The following is a 16,719-nucleotide window of genomic DNA, read 5'->3' as shown; positions in this document are numbered from 1 at the left end:
ATGCCAACAAATAGAAGAAGCAAAAATTTCTAAAATAGAATTGATGCAAATTGATTCCTGTTAATTTATGTAATTTTAATTTTAGTTTGAGTTTTTTTTTTTTTTTGATGGAAAATTAGAGAAAGCTAAAAGTTAAATGTTAATAATAAATTAGACTAAAACTTGAAACTAAACTATTTGAATTTGAAGGCTATTTTTTAAAATATTTGTATATTTGAAAGGAAAAAAAATATTTAGTTCTTTTTGGGAAGGAATTCGCTAGTTATTAAGTAAGACAACAATTGGTAAGAAGTTTCATGGGATTATCCCTTTTCAAAATCAACATGTGAAATTACAATAAAATAGAAAGTAAAAAAGACAAAATACGAAAACGAACAGACTAGTAGTAGTTAAGAGGAGAAAACTAATCATTCAAGAAAGAAAAATAGAAAAAGGGAGTCCTTTGCCTTCTTCACCTTAATATATGCACCTTTTTTTTTTTTTAAGGGCAAAGGTATAAATATACTACTCAATTTTGCAATTGAACAGATACACTCCTCATTACAAAAATAGTATATATACCCCTATTGCTATAAAATGATGTAAATATACTCCTACCGTTACGAAATGGGTCGGTCTGATTTGTTTAAAAAATAGATAGTCTTATTTTTTTAAAGTCACAAAGATATTTTTTTAAAAGAACGACCCTACACACGATTTTTTTTTTTACCACGTGGCTTTAGAAAAATATGTCTACTCAAACGAAAAAATAGGTAGACTTTTTTTTAAAGTCACGTGATCGTCATATATTTATACCATTTTATAACGATAGGAGTATATATACACTATTTTTATAACGAGGGATATAGGCAAAAGATGCCTATATTAACTGTGGGCCCTATATGCACATGGTAAGAACGGCCAATTGGAAATGGCACGTCAGACAGACATTTTCAATCTTACCAAATCTATGTACACAAATTGCAGCAAATGGTACAACACCTTTAATGCATAAGCTTTTTATTTCCTTAATTACTTACTGAGACGTTATATTAATTACTCATCTCTTTCCGTCCCAAAATATAAAATCCCCGAAATGACTTCCCTCCTCTTGCTAAAATCCCCGCAAATGACTTCCCTCCTCTGAAAATGACTTCCCTCCTCTTGCTGAAATCTCCGAGAATGACTTCCTTTCTCTTGCTGACTTCCCTCCTTTTGTGAAAGTATAGAGACACATCTAGCCTTAAAATACTGATTTACGTCAACTTCGTAATTTTTGCTCAAATAATATATTTATATTACGAAACTGACTAAATATTTATATATAAATATAAAATTGTAAAGTCATTTATTATCAATATTAATTTAAGGTCGTTATAGAATCAACTTATAATTTCAAAGTTTTGAATCAGTCTACGATAAACAAAATTATTTTAGGAAAATACTCTCACGTTTCAATTTATGTGAATCCATTTGACTAAATCATTATATAAAGATAAAGTATTTCTAAATATAGAAAGAAATCATTCTTTTTGACATGAATTAATAAAAAAATAAATTCACATAAATTGAAACAAATGGAGTATATTTCAAAATCATTTAAGCCATATTGAGTCTCCTCTCAACCAGTCGTGTTCAAACGTTATGGCAAAAAATCCGTATCCGCGACTTTTGTAACACAAAAAAAAAGTTGAACCAAACTAACACACACAAAAAAAAAACACATATCTAGGTTTCACGCACTAATTTAGTGCGTGAAAGGACCAAACTGCAAAAAATAAAATTTGGCCTTTCACGCATTAAATTCGTGCGTGAAAGAGGCCTTTTTTTTGTGTTACCTTTCAAATCACGTTTTTTTCCATACTTTGGGCAAAGATTAGTCATGTTTCAAAACTCCAAAATATCAGTATTTTATATAAAACTTAATATCTTTTTTTTTTTTGCGTACAATAATGTCGGCTCATTATATCAAGTCCACCTAAACGTTTGAATCATCGTTTTAGGGGTTCTAAAGTGCCCCGAAGTAATTTTTGAAACTTGTCATATTTATACGGTTTTGATTTAAGTGTTTTATTATATTTGAATGTACAAATATAAATATTTGATTTAATAATAATTCATCCAATACGATAGGTTTATACTAATTAAAAAATAACATTCTATTTAATTACAATACTAATTCAAAGCAATACAATAATAAATTACAACAACACTACAATCTTCAAGTTCTAGAAGCTCTATTACTTCGAGACGTGCTTATACTACCACTGCCTTGTTGCCCACACGATCGCTTGTCATGGCCATATTGCTTACACGTAGAGCACTTGCGAGAGTAAGTTCTTTCACTAACATCCATTTGATTGGGTCTGCCACTCCGTGAGTTAATGCCCAATTTCCTGATGTAATCCTTGTTAGCAACCATCGAAAACGGCTCGTTTGGCCAATAAACCTTATTACCAAGTGGGTGGAATTGGCCAGAATGTGCTCTAAGGTAACTGTGGACCTTGTATTCCCCCGCCACATAACTTGTTACCGTTTTTCTCATTCTCTCGAAGCACTTGATAGCATGAGAAGACGGCATGTGGTACGTTTTCCACTTACCATAAGTGCATGTTCTTGTTGCCTCATAAACGGTATGCACGTTTCCACCTTTACCGTTGGAATAACTCGTCCTAACTTCATACACATGTTGAATTGGGTCATACTCGGTCATCTGGTGATGCTCACATTTTTTCTATAATGCTCCATATTTTTGAAGGGCTTTGGCATCCATGTCCCGCCGTCGGCTAATATCGCTCTGGCCTGCCTTGTCCTAACCACAAATCGCTCCACAACCTGCTTGAAGTCATTCTCACCATTGCGGTGACAGGTAGTCCTCGAGCAGATTTCAGCAAGCCATTGAAAGACTCTGAGCTGTTTGTTGTGAGCATGCCCCATCTTTTGCCTCAATTAGCATGAAACGTCCATTTTTCAACTTCGAGCTTCATCAACCAAACGTATGCGCGTTCACTCACTGCCCTGATCAGATCCATTTTTGCAGTCCATTTTCGTTGTTGATGCTCCATCGCAGCCCCCCACATCAATTTGTTTAGAGTACCATTGTGAAACTTTGATTGCAAATTTTCCTTTAAGTGCCTTAAACAATAGCGATGGTAAACAAAGGGAGGCTGTCACCCCGGTAAATTATCCATATTGTGCAATATGCCTTTATGACGATCAGACAGCACACATATGCCGGTACGATCCTTAATAACATGAGTTTTTAAATGGGTCAAAAAGATCCCCCATGTGTCGTTGCTCTAGTTAGCGGCAATTGCGAAAGCAAGAGGAAATATTGACCAATTGGCATCCATTCCTATTGCAATTAGGAGCTTGATGTCGTAGGCACCATATACATGCGTACCATCTATAGATATCACTGGTCGGCAGTGAGCAAAACCATCAATGCATGATTTGAATGTCCAAAATATGAAGTTGAACATTTTACCATCTATAAGCCGCCACTCTACAACAATACCATGATTAAAATGTTATAGAGCTGCCATATACCTTGGCAGCGATTGAAAAGAAGTATGCCAATTTCCAAAGATCATCTCAAAAGCACGTCTACGCCCGAGAAATCCCTTTCTGTTGCTTATAGTTTTACTATATACCGTTTGAATGTTTCGAATACAATCTTTGATAGGGAACCTGCACAAGTTTAAACAAATAACATTTAGTAATGATCTTTCAATTGATATAAGACATATAATGTACTAGGTAGGATAAGTTACCTTAGCGTTTCGGCAAAGTAACACTTGAGCAATCATGTTTGTATCTAAATTATAATGATATGCTCGATTTTCTTCCATATCACAAGTGTGTCTTTTGCGGAATTTTGTGATAGCCCACATACCATCAGGCTTAACAATTCCCCGAAGCAACCACTCACAGCCTTGATACCGTCATCTACAAACTAGTGTCCATATCCTTAAAACAATAAATTTTGACAGCCCGTTGCAATGCCGTTTTGGATGCTAACAACATTCCTTTTGCAAGGTAGCATCGATCTTTGTTGAGATCCTTTGGTTCAATCCAGGTTTTTAGGCGACTATCATCATCTTCTCTTGTGAAGACAATGCATCATCACGACCCTGCAGGCTGTCAAGATAAGAGATATTGTTAGAATGCCACTGAATTGGGCTTTCAGAAGTTGGGTTTTCAGCCATCGGTGGTGGTACGTAGTGGTGCATTGGTTCTTGTTGGTTTTGGCTTTGAGGAATATTGTTGGTCATACCAACTTGAACATCATCATCATCTTCATCATCGGTTACCTCTGCATTATTAGCTATTTCATCGTCATCACTTGATGATGACTCATAATAATTAGGAAAATCTTCATTATCAAGTGCATTCATCCTCCTACACGAAAAGTAACATATTTTAAATACCAACATCATATATATATATATATATATATATATATATATATATATATATATATATATATATATATATATATATAATTTAATATCAAGGTGATGGACTTACTGTTGTTCATAAGCATTGTCATGGTGTGGAGACAGAGGCGGACCCAGGATTTTGAGTTCGGGGGTGCTGGACTCAGGAATTTTGAGTTCGGGGGTGCTCTATTAACTATTTATATTTGTTTCCTTTATATTTTCTATATAATTATACACTCCTTGATTAAGTTTAATGGGTGCCGGAGCACCCAAACTTTACACATGGGTCCGCCCATGTGTGGAGAATGATCAACTCCACCGAACTGAGATAATTGACCAACATCCATATTTGGTACCACTGGCGAGTTTTGAGAATAGTTCCTATAAAGATTTGAAAACTGGTTATTTACCAATTCATACAACAAACACGTGCTACTACACATAATAATAATAATATGAAAAATCCATATTTACCAATTTTCATTGTAAGCTTGATTAAATTGCTGGCTTAGACTTTCCAGCGGCCCTTGACCACTCAAAATGTCTCCATAAAAACTAAAGTCCCCATAAGTGTTACCATGAATAGGCTGGACTTGAGGGACTTCTTCTCGAGGTATCTTTTCAACATACATCTCAAGAACATTAATGGATACTAAATCATGATATTCTTCCGGCGATCCCAAATAATCACTCAAAGATTCATCATCGTTGATATTGTGCATGCCATAACGCACTACACCGTTTGATATTGTTTGTGGATATCTGCCAGTTAGTGAGATTCCAAACTCAGTGGGTGTAGTTTTCATTCTTTTGTGCATGTAACTGACTAGTATTTCATAATTTAAAGTTGTTGGAAATTTAACATGGGCTTTTGGTTTGATACTATAACGAACGGAGTAATTGTCCTCGACGATATCTCCATCCCAAAATAGTGAAACCCTAACAGTTGAAGCATTTTGAGACATTTTCTCTATGAAGTTTTTTTTTTTTTTGAATGACTTGGAAGACTTAGACTTATGAAATTGATGAGTTTTTCACTCATCAAGCTTTCAAGTTAAATAGATTCCTGAAATTATCATGCGTGGTGTGTTGTCAAATCAACACTTACATTGCGCATTAAAATGGTGCACAATACAAGTCGTATTAAAACGGTAAAATAATGCAGCAATGTATTGTCAAATCAAGCCTTTATATGTCGTAGATTCCTGAAATTGTCATGCATGGTGTGTTGTCAAATCAACACTTACCGTGCGCATTAAAATGGTGCGCAATACAAGTCGTATTAAAACGGTCAAATAATGCAGTAATGTATTGTCAAATCAAGCCTTTATGTGTCATAGATTTCTGAAATTGTCATGCGTGGTGTGTTGTCAAATCAACATTTATAGTGCGCATTAAAATGGTACGCAATATAAGTCGTATTAAAACGGTCAAATAATGCAGTAATGTATTGTCAAATCAAGCCTTTATGTGTTATAGATTCTTGAAATTTTGACAGGTGAAGGAGACCTTTTCACGCACGAAATTAGTGCGTGAAAGAAGAAAAACGCCTTTCATGAACAGGTTTTGTGAGTGAAAGGTAGTATAAGTTTTTGCACTTTCACGCATAGATTCTGTGCATGAAAGAGCATGTACTTTTTGTTTAATTGTCCCCTTCCACCTTACACTTTTATTTCATTTGTAATTAATATTGGTTTTTTTTAACCTATTAAAATCACGTTTTTTTCCATACGTCGCACGAGTTATTATTAAGATAACTAATTATCATTAAAAAAATAATAACATAAAATGTACACTTTATTTACAACATTCACAATCTCAGGTCCCACAAGTGGGAGCCTTTAGAGTTCGGCTAGGCCTAAGGCTAACCCCACCACCACCACCATCATCTCTATCCCCGTTCCTCCTCTTAATCTGTACATGCTCTATGGCATGATCATCTTTGCTTCCCTTTCTTCCCTTCTTTCGACCCGGACCCCGGTTCATAACATGCTTTCTATGGGAAATGACGGTGGGCGGTGGGGCCGATTCATTACATGGTTCCTCGTCAATCTCATTAGGAGCCCATCCACAAGCGTAGAGGAATGAACCTAAAATAACATATAAACAATTTAATTTAGATTTATTCTAAACTAAAGATGAAATAAGCAACTAATTATTAATTTTTTTATTTTATCGTAAAAATCAAACCTGTGTGTCGACGGCCTCCTGAGATGCCTGGTGAGAGGGCTCCTGAACTGGCTCCTCAACGGTCTCTTGAGTGTGCCCCGATGCAGGAGATGGGTCCACAAGCGTAGAAGCATGAACCTGAAATAATATATAAACAATTTAGTTTAGATTTATTCTAAAATGAACCTAAAATAAATAATTAATAAATTATTTTACTTTATTGTAAAAGTCAAACCTGTGTGTCGACGGCCTCTTGAGATGCCTGGTGAGAAGGCTTCTGAGCGGCCCCTAGAGCAGGAGATGCAGATGGTGCCGTATCAAACACGAAGTCCTTGAACATGGAGTCGTCGAAGTCCAGATGTAGGCCACCTTGTAGATCACGAACCGGCCGCTCACCCTGTGCATCACGTACAGGTGGATGTGGAAATGAAGGCCAGAGCACATAATCTGAAAAAGGGTCCGGCGTATACAGAGGTGTCTGTGAAGTCAACGGCCGGAATGAGAAGTTGATGGGATATCTGTAGTCGCCGGCCGGTAAGAGCTCGGCGGGATCTCTGAAGCTGACGGAGCCTCATCACCTCTGCCAGCCCTACCACCTCTGCGACGGCCACCAGCTTCTCGGTGACCACGACCACCTGCTGCCCCAGGTGGGGCACCGGGAACACGCTCATGGAGATGCTCAAAGTCATGTGCCTGTCTCATACCAGTCTCCGCAAGCTCAATCATCCGTCCTGTATACTTCGCTGTCTCGGGGGCCTCCATACGGGCAGTGCTCTCATAACGCATCGTCTGAACGGTCCGTACCTGCATATGTTTGCAAATATTAACAATTGAATAAATTTGTAAAGTAGTATATAAGACGAAGGTTTAAGTTTAAGACTAATAAAACTTACAAGCGTCTCGTATGCTCCTGCAAGAGCTACATATTCCAGGCCATCTAGACGACGCCTAGAAGGGTTGCCAATAATGATGCGAGTGATCCGCATGTACTACTCCATGTACACATGGATCGGAGTGTCATGTACGACCACCGCTAGGCTCGTCATCCTCACATCCCAACTCTGGACCTACTGCTGCATATGAAGTCGCCATGCATTATCGACGCCCGCACGCTCGTCCCTCACATAGTGGCCATGCTCCCAATCCATAGCCGCGGGTATTGTCACACCCCAATTCCGCTAGGGTGTGATGGGCACCCAACCCCATATCCGGAGCCGAGCGAACCCACGGACCTTTGGGGCATACAAAATCTTATTAGGCTTTTAAATCAAATAAAAATAACATACATAGCATGTTCTCAAAATATTCCTTCCCGGTACTTTCCAAATCAACAGAATCTGTGATTATACAAAATTTAACACATAATACAGAAGGACGTATCGGCTGATGAAGCCGCTTACACGACTGACATACTATAACCACGACTCTGTCTGCAAAGTCTCTAACATCAATCCAGAAAGCATACATACAAACTCTGACTCGGCAGCGCTCCAGGAACAAATGGAGCTTGCCAACTCTGCTGGAACATCCTCTATAACAACTTCACATCATCTGGGTGTACCTGCGCGGCATGAAACGCAGCCCCCGAAGAAAGGGGGTCAGTACGGAATATGTACCGAGTATGTAAAGCATAAAGTACAATAAACAGAATCATAATCTGAACAAAGGGTACAAAATATAAGTACAGTAACCGGAATGTCAAAATGCTTACTCACAGAACAGAGATAATACATGTCAGAGCATATGCCATATCCAGCCCCCATTATGGGACTCGGTGAACAGAACGTGGTCTCCACCCCGTCACTGGCGCCACAACACAGCATACTCCAGAGTAGGGAATAGCTCCGTAACATATCATATCATATCAGAATGTGCACATAGCAAACATATCAGATGGTCATATCATATCATATTATCATATATCAGAATGTGTGTACATGGCACAGCATACTCCATAACCCATGTACATGTATACCTTTCCCCTCACATCGAGGCACGGCGAACAATGTAGTGGAATACGCGTGATAACATATCCTCGCCCGGGCTCAGTGAAGGAAGCTTTGAGACATCCACGAGTAGAGTAGTGAGATACTATATGCATCATAAAACATTTACAAAGACTCGATAAGATAGTCCGAACGATCGGTCATTTAGATAAGAAATCAGACGAGGGTCGCAGTACGTACCTTTCGGATATTCCGACAAATTATGTCAAAACAAATTTTTTTGAGATCGGTTGTACATGTCAAATATGTCGTAGGACTCAATGGAATAGTTACAATAATTATCTTTTAGTAGACGGAAAAATAACTAAAGATTTTCTTTACATATCGCTTGAAAACAAATCAATAGCACAATAGGAGGGGATTTGGAAATAGTGGGCCCACCTCGGTCAACTGAGGTAGCACACACACAAATTACGTACATAAAGCTTTATGGAACCACTTATGAAAGTTTTAGTATAATCCGGTTCCATTTGGGCAAATTATAGATGTTTAGGCAATTATCTCAACAATGCACAAAGTACTTAATTCAATTCTATTGAATGAAAAAGGGTCAAATTCAAACTCGGATTTATAGAAATAGAGTCGTCCCCGAGGCTCGTATCCAAACCTATTAGATCTGAGACATGCCAAAAGAAGGAAAGGTAAAGCTTTACATGCCTTATTTGCCTTTTACGCTTATCCGAATTCAATTCCCGTTTCCTCCAAAATCTACAATTGGTCACATTTGCCAAATATTAATCATAAAACTTTAAGAATTCAATCTTAACCAATACTTGTCTACAAAAATTTGGGCAGCATCTCCCTTATACATACAACATCCCCGAGATTCTAACTCAGCCAAAATATCAACAACCATACCAACAACAATACCAATAGCATCAGCAATCGATTTGAAACGCATTCTAACATAAATTGTCTTCTTTTCTAAATGGTGCAACAACTTCCAAACCAACTTGCACTTTCAAATCAATATCACCATTTTCATATTCATGTACTAATTTAAGATCATTCCAATACAATTCGGAAGCATTTCATATCATTCTACAAAATATACAAAAATTCCACCAAAACCATAATTCATCCGAAACCTCTAATCTTCGACATAAATATTCATAACACATTTTCGTCCTCCAATTTCATTAACAATAATCATAATTTGCACCTTAACAATTTCATTTTCATAATTACATAAATCTACCATAAAATCACAAAACTTCCCATAACAACTTAACAACCAACCTTTTATGCTAATATGGACTAGCATCCTTCCAAATTCATCAATCAACATAACAATTCACATTTAGAACTCCACTTCCATAATTACATAGAAACTACATTAAAATCACATAATTTCCTATAATCATTTTCAACAATTTTTCATGCCAACTTGAACCATTTTTCTTCCATTTCCATCACAAGGCTTCAACAACACAATTAACATAACAAATAAAATTTTAATCATCCCTATCCATCAACTCCATTTTCGGCCATACACACCCACATACCTATAACACACAATTTTCATACTCTACACCCCTTTCCACATTCTACAACACATATATATAATTCTTCCAAGACAAAAGAAGTAAAATCTTACCTTTTTCTTCTTAGCTTCTTCACTTGACCAAGGTGCTAAACCGACGAAACAAGCAACTTATCTTCCGAAATAACTACACCACGTTGTAGAGGACCCTTGAATTAGTAGGAATACATGAAGAAAATAATTTTTGGAGCAAGATTTCATGGGGTCAAATTTGGAGGGTCTTGGCCGTATGGCCTTCAACTCTTGCTTTTGTTTCTCTCCTTCTCTTGTTTTCTCTTGAAGCTTCTAATAAATGAAGCTAATTTAAGCACATGGAAATTAAATAAATCCATGGGCTTGGGTCCTTTTTATGGACCATGGCCGGATGGCCCCTATTGGGCCTCTTCTCCTCCTTTTTTTTTTGTCATGGGCCTAACTCGGTTGGCTCCGAGTTGGGCCTAGCCCACTGACCTTTCGACCTTAAAACGTCCATATCTCCTTGTACCGACGTCACCTGGGAACCCACGACCTATGGTTGGAAAGCTAATTCAATTATCTACAACTTCTATTTCTTGGTATTTTTTCAAATTCCAAACTTATAATACCTTTTTGTTCCCTCAAAGTCAGGTCACCCGAAAACGTTTTCTTAAAATATTCGTTTGGAGGGCTTCCACTTTGATTTGGCCCAAGGATCCTTCATGAGTTGTGTTTAACTTTACATATGTGATTCATATAACTTGTCACATGTTCTAAAAATTCTTGACGTGTGGTCCCCACCTCAGCTCACAAATAATCCGACGTTCAAAAATACGAGATATAACAGGTATATTCTGTACACACCCAAACTGCCGTAACATGCGGTCGGGCGCATGATACTCAACGATATCCATATGTATCAATGGACACCGTAACATCCACATGTGATGACCAGCCCTATAAAACGCTGGCAGCTCATCCAAAATATGATCATACGGCGTCCATATAAAAGCTTGTAAAAAGAATTGAACTAGTTAACAATAAAAGACTAAAATAGTTGCTATGTGGTCTAGCATGTGGATCCAAAATATGAACATACCGACTGCGCCGTCATGCGGTCTAGCTGATCCCTAAACGGGAGAAGGCTGTGATGCGTCTCCGCACGTCGGCGTACGTCTCGCGACCATCTCCGCGCGTATGGCATCAGCACAGTAAGATAGTCAGCGGGAGGGTGAGATGGTATGGGCTGAAAAGGTCTCAACCTAGTCCACAAACATATCTGATATAGTCATTTAAAAAATATTTTATCAGTCGCCATTTAAAAAAAATATACTTTGTGTTTAATTACACACACTTAAATATATTACCTGAAAAAGCGAGCGAAATGCAAGGACCTCTACCCTCGTGCCCATAGAACATCGGCAGAATCCTTGATACATGTAGCCCAGCACAGCAGCGCCCCAACTATAACATCCTGTCTCAGCGAGATCGTCGATATACCGAAGATACCTCAAGCTCACATGCGAACCTGAAGTGTTCGGGAACAGGATGGCCCCGAATATGATGAGTAGGTATAGACGCGCACGTCGGTCAACATCAACCTGAGGCATGTCCTCTCCAACCGGATGTTGCATGTCTGTGAGGCGCAAGTGAGCATAAAGGGACGACAACAAAAGCTGACTCTGGCCGGAAATATGACCATCCAGAGCCGCAAAACCGGTGAGCCTAGTCAACTCATCCTGGTAAGGCGGCAGCACAGGAGGCTCCTCAATATACAATGGGCGTCCATCAACCTGTAGCCCATAACTGACCTCCACATCCTGAAGGGTAATGGTAGCTTCACCGGTGCGGAGATGAAATGTGTGCGTCTCCGGTCTCCACTTCTTAATCAATGTCGTCACTAGCGACCTATCGTGCTGTACCCGATCAACTTCGACGCAGCAGTAGATACCTCCCCGACGTAGTATATCCAGGACACGAGGATGTGGGGGGGGGCGAGCAGCAAGATCTCCCATGCTGAGTCCCCTAATCGGGTACGGACCGGAGCCTCAGGCTGCAGGTCGGATGTCCATATATGTTGCGACCTATGCTCAGGCTGAAGATACAGTAACTCTCGGTCGAAGGGCCTCGGATCAAGAGGGTGGTGATCCATCTGTTTTACGCATTTTAAATCAATCATTAACAAGTAGTATTAGTTATGTAATCTTTTATCGAAAATTTTATTAAGGATTGTGGTGACCCATCTGTTTTACGTATTTTAAATCAATCATTAACAAGTAGTATTAGTTATGTAATCTTTTATCGAAAATTTTATTAAGGATTGTGGTGACCCATCTGTTTTACGTATTTTAAATCAATCATTAACAAGTAGTATTAGTTATGTAATCTTTTATCGAAAATTTTATTAAGGATTGTGGTGACCCATCTGTTTTACGTATTTTAAATCAATCATTAGCAAGTAATATTAGTTATGTAATCTTTTATCAAAAATTATATTAAGGGTTTTCAATCCTAAGCTACGGGTTATGAATCCTAAACTAAGGGTTTTCAATCCTAAAATATAAAGATTAAAAATTAATAAGTCAAATAATTAACAATTAGTTAGCAAACAAGTAGTATAAATAATTAATAAATAAACAATTAACTAACTAATCAAATAATTAACAAGTTATTATCATATATTTAATAAATAAACAATTAAGTAACTAATCAAAAAATAATAATAAATTATTATCGTATATTTAACAAATAAACAATTAATTAGCTAATGAAACAATTAAGAAATTATTAGCAAATAAACAATTGGCTTAACAAAAACTAAATAAATAATTAGCTAGTCTAATAATTAATAAATACTTAAGTCGCTAATCGAAAAATTAACAAATACTAAATAAAAAAATAATAAATAATTAACTAATTAACAATAGATAAACAAATTAAAAACAAAAAAAAAATTAAAAAGAAAAAAAGGGTCGTCCCAACAGTGCATACGGACTACCCAAAAAACGCACAAACAAAATGCGCAAAACGGGAAATCCACCACAGTTACACAATGGTCATGCTTAGGGTAATAATATATTTAGCAATGTAATAAAAAAAATCTTAGTGAAACACCTAAATTGAAGATTTTTTTGAGTTTCAAAATGACCTTTGCGCCGCTTTATTCCAAAATCTAACCTTAGAAACTTGTTCCTACACTTCAATATACCAAGAATATTGACTTTCAGGTTGAAAAAACAATACGAAAAAGATGTTTTGGGGGGTTGGGGACCACTGCGATGGAGGTTTATGGCGGGTTCACTGGTGGGGAAGGAGGGGTCGAGTTTTGTTGGCCTCTTTCACGCACGAATTTAGTGCATGAAAGGGCAAATTTTATTTTTTGTAGTTTGGTCCTTTAGTGCGCGAAACCTATATATGTAATTTTTTTTTTTTTTTTTTTTTGTTAATTTGGTTTAATTTTTTTGTGATATAAAAGTTGCGGATTCCAAAAAATCCAGATACTTCTACGCGTCAATGCCGACAAAATGGACAGCACGTGTCCTTTTTATCCCTAGACTAGAATTAAATTCTCTGTGTAGAAGGATATTATAGTAAAGTCAAGTGAAACTTTATAAGCAGCCTCCAGCTGTTCTATTCCACGGAAACCATGTAGGTCCACTTACCTCTTGTTTTTGATTTAGTGCAAAGACTTTTCAGTTTATTGCAAAGACTTTATAAAGCTTCTTTATCAATAAAATAATAAATTCATTAAAATAAAAAAATAAAAAAATAAAAAAGAAAACCTGCTCTGGTCTGAGTCTCTCTTAAACTAGATTAGATGGCCTATGCCCGTGCGCCAACATTTCAGATTATAATGTATCTATATATATATGTAGTTGTGTTTAAATAATAATAATAGTATATATATATATATATATATATATATATATATATATATATATATATATATATATACACTATATTCAAAATACGATTAATATAATATTGTAGTTTGTGCTCCGTATCTAAAACTTTATTTTATTCGTATTCGCTACGAAAATTTATTACTACTTTTTAAAAGAGAAGACTTGTTTAAAAGAAAATTATTTTTCTCACTTTGAGATAAAATAATAGCAATATTTAAGTATCAGTTGATATTTTCAATTATAATTCGATTAATTTAAAAGTGTAAAGTACTTATTATTTTTTATCAAATTTTGATTTGGATAATTCTAATTCACATTATTAAATTAATTTTACATGTTTGAAACGAAACAAAGTAGAAATTAATTTTCTGTTTAAACGAAGAAATTCCATTTTTTAATTTTTAGTAAATATTTTCGGTTTAACTCATTTTACTTGTCATGTCGTTTTTTGCATGGTTTTTTAAGAAAACGTGAATTAGAATTATAATTTGACTAATTTATCTTATTCATTATTTGATCTTCATTTGATATTAATCTCTTTTCACATTTATTAGAGTAAGAATAAAAATAAAAATAAAAAAGTAATTAAATTGTATCTTATTTTTTAGAAATATATATTTTAAGTATGTTTATTTTAGTAATATAATAAATAAATGACATGGCGGAATAGCAAATACAGCAATTAAATATTTTGAAGAAAAGTAATAATATGAGGTCCATGTTTTTTGTTGTGCAATAATTTTATTTGCTCTCACTAATGGGTTAATATGCATGTGGCAATGAATCCACTATTATTGACTTGATGGGGATACTTTGGAAATTACATGAATATTTTTTGATTTTTTAGTATATGGGGTGCACGGTTTTTTTTTTTTGTTTTTTTGATGTTGCCTTTTTTTTTTTTTTAATATGGGTCCATTTTTTTTTCATGAGTATTTTAAGTATGTTGCTGTACAATAATTTCATTTGCTCTCACTAATGGGTTGATACGCATGTGGCAATGAGTCCATCATTAATGATCTAATTGTTTGATTTTCTAAGCATTTGTTTTTTAACATTGTTTGTTTTATTAATATGGGATTTACTTTTTATTTATTTATTAATATTGCTTGATTCTGTTAATATGGGGTTCACTTTTTTTTCCCGTGAGTTTGGATGTGGTGAGTTCCACTTTTTTTTCTTACTTTTTTTTATTGCTCGGTGTTATTTAGTATGGGGGCCCATCCCTTTTTTTTAAAGGACAACGGACGATGAAGCATGGGTCTAAATCCATGCTTTATATAGTTTCTTTTTTATTTTTTATATTGTTTGGTATTGTTTAGTATAGGGCCCACACTTTTTTTTTAATATTGTTTGATTCTATTAATATAGGGTCCACTTTTTTTCTTCCTTTTTTTTATTGCTCGGTGTTATTTAGTATGGGGCCCACCCTTTTTTTTAAGGGACAACAGACGATGAAACATGGGTCTAAACCCATGCTTTATATAGTTTTTTTTTTTTTTTATATTGTTTGGTGTTGTTTAGTATGAGGCCCACTCTTTTGAACATTATTAGTTTGCACTATATATATACTTATATATATACTATGTTCAAAACACGATTGATATAACATTGTAATTTGTTCTCCGTATCTAAAACTTTATTATATTAGTGTTTGCTAAGAATACAAAGTCGACACTTTTTTTTTTACATTGTTTATTTTTTTAATATGGGATTCATTTATATATATATATATATATATATATATATATATATATATATATATATATATATATATATATATATATTGCTTGATTTTGTCAATATGGGAAACTATGTTCAAAACACGATAAATATAACATTGTAATTTGTGCTCTGTATTTAAAACTTTATTATATTAGTGTTTGCTACGAATAAGCATGGTGTTTAATATGGGTCCACATTTTTTTTAACATTGTTTTTTTTTTAATATGGGATTCACTTTTTTTTTTTAATATTGCTTAATTTTGTTAATATGGGGTTCACTTTTTTTTTCCCATGAGTCTTTTTTTTTTCCCCTCCCATTTTAGGAGGATTTATAGTGTTTCCACACTTCCCCTCCAGTGTGACTCGAACTCAGGACCTACCGGTCGTGGGTAGAGGTGCTTAACCACTGAGCCATCCCTCACTTGTCTCCCATGAGTTTGGATGTGGTGGGTTACAGTTTTTTTTTATTATTATTATTTTTATACTGGTTGGTGTTTAATATGGGCCCACAATTTTTTTTTTTTACAATTGTTTTTATTATGGGCTATTTAATAAGGGGCCCAAAATATATTTTGTTTTTCCATGGGGGGGGGGGGGGGGGGGGCACAACGGACGACGAAAGGAGCCCCAACCCATGCTTCTTAATAGTAGTAATATTGGAGCCCGGCCTCAACATATATTAATTATTTTATTTTTATACAATAATAAGACTCATGTTTTTTGAAACTCCTTTTATTCACATCTTTTTGATATGTTTTAATAACTATTGAAGTTCCTTTGTTATTTAATTGGATAATTTAAAAAAAAAATTATTTATGAGGAAGCAAGGTTAGTAGGAAAATTCCCAAATACCAAAGGGACGCAAATGATTCAATATTTATAAACTAACATGATAAAATGTGATAATTACAACTCAAGGAAGATCATAAATGAATAATATTTTTTGTATTTTTATGAATGTGTGAGTAATGGATTTCTTTTGATATGTATTAATT

The sequence above is a fragment of the Lycium barbarum genome, chromosome 10, assembly GCF_019175385.1.
Source record: "Lycium barbarum isolate Lr01 chromosome 10, ASM1917538v2, whole genome shotgun sequence".
Classification (NCBI taxonomy): domain Eukaryota; kingdom Viridiplantae; phylum Streptophyta; class Magnoliopsida; order Solanales; family Solanaceae; genus Lycium; species Lycium barbarum.
This window is presented reverse-complemented; position numbering follows the sequence as displayed.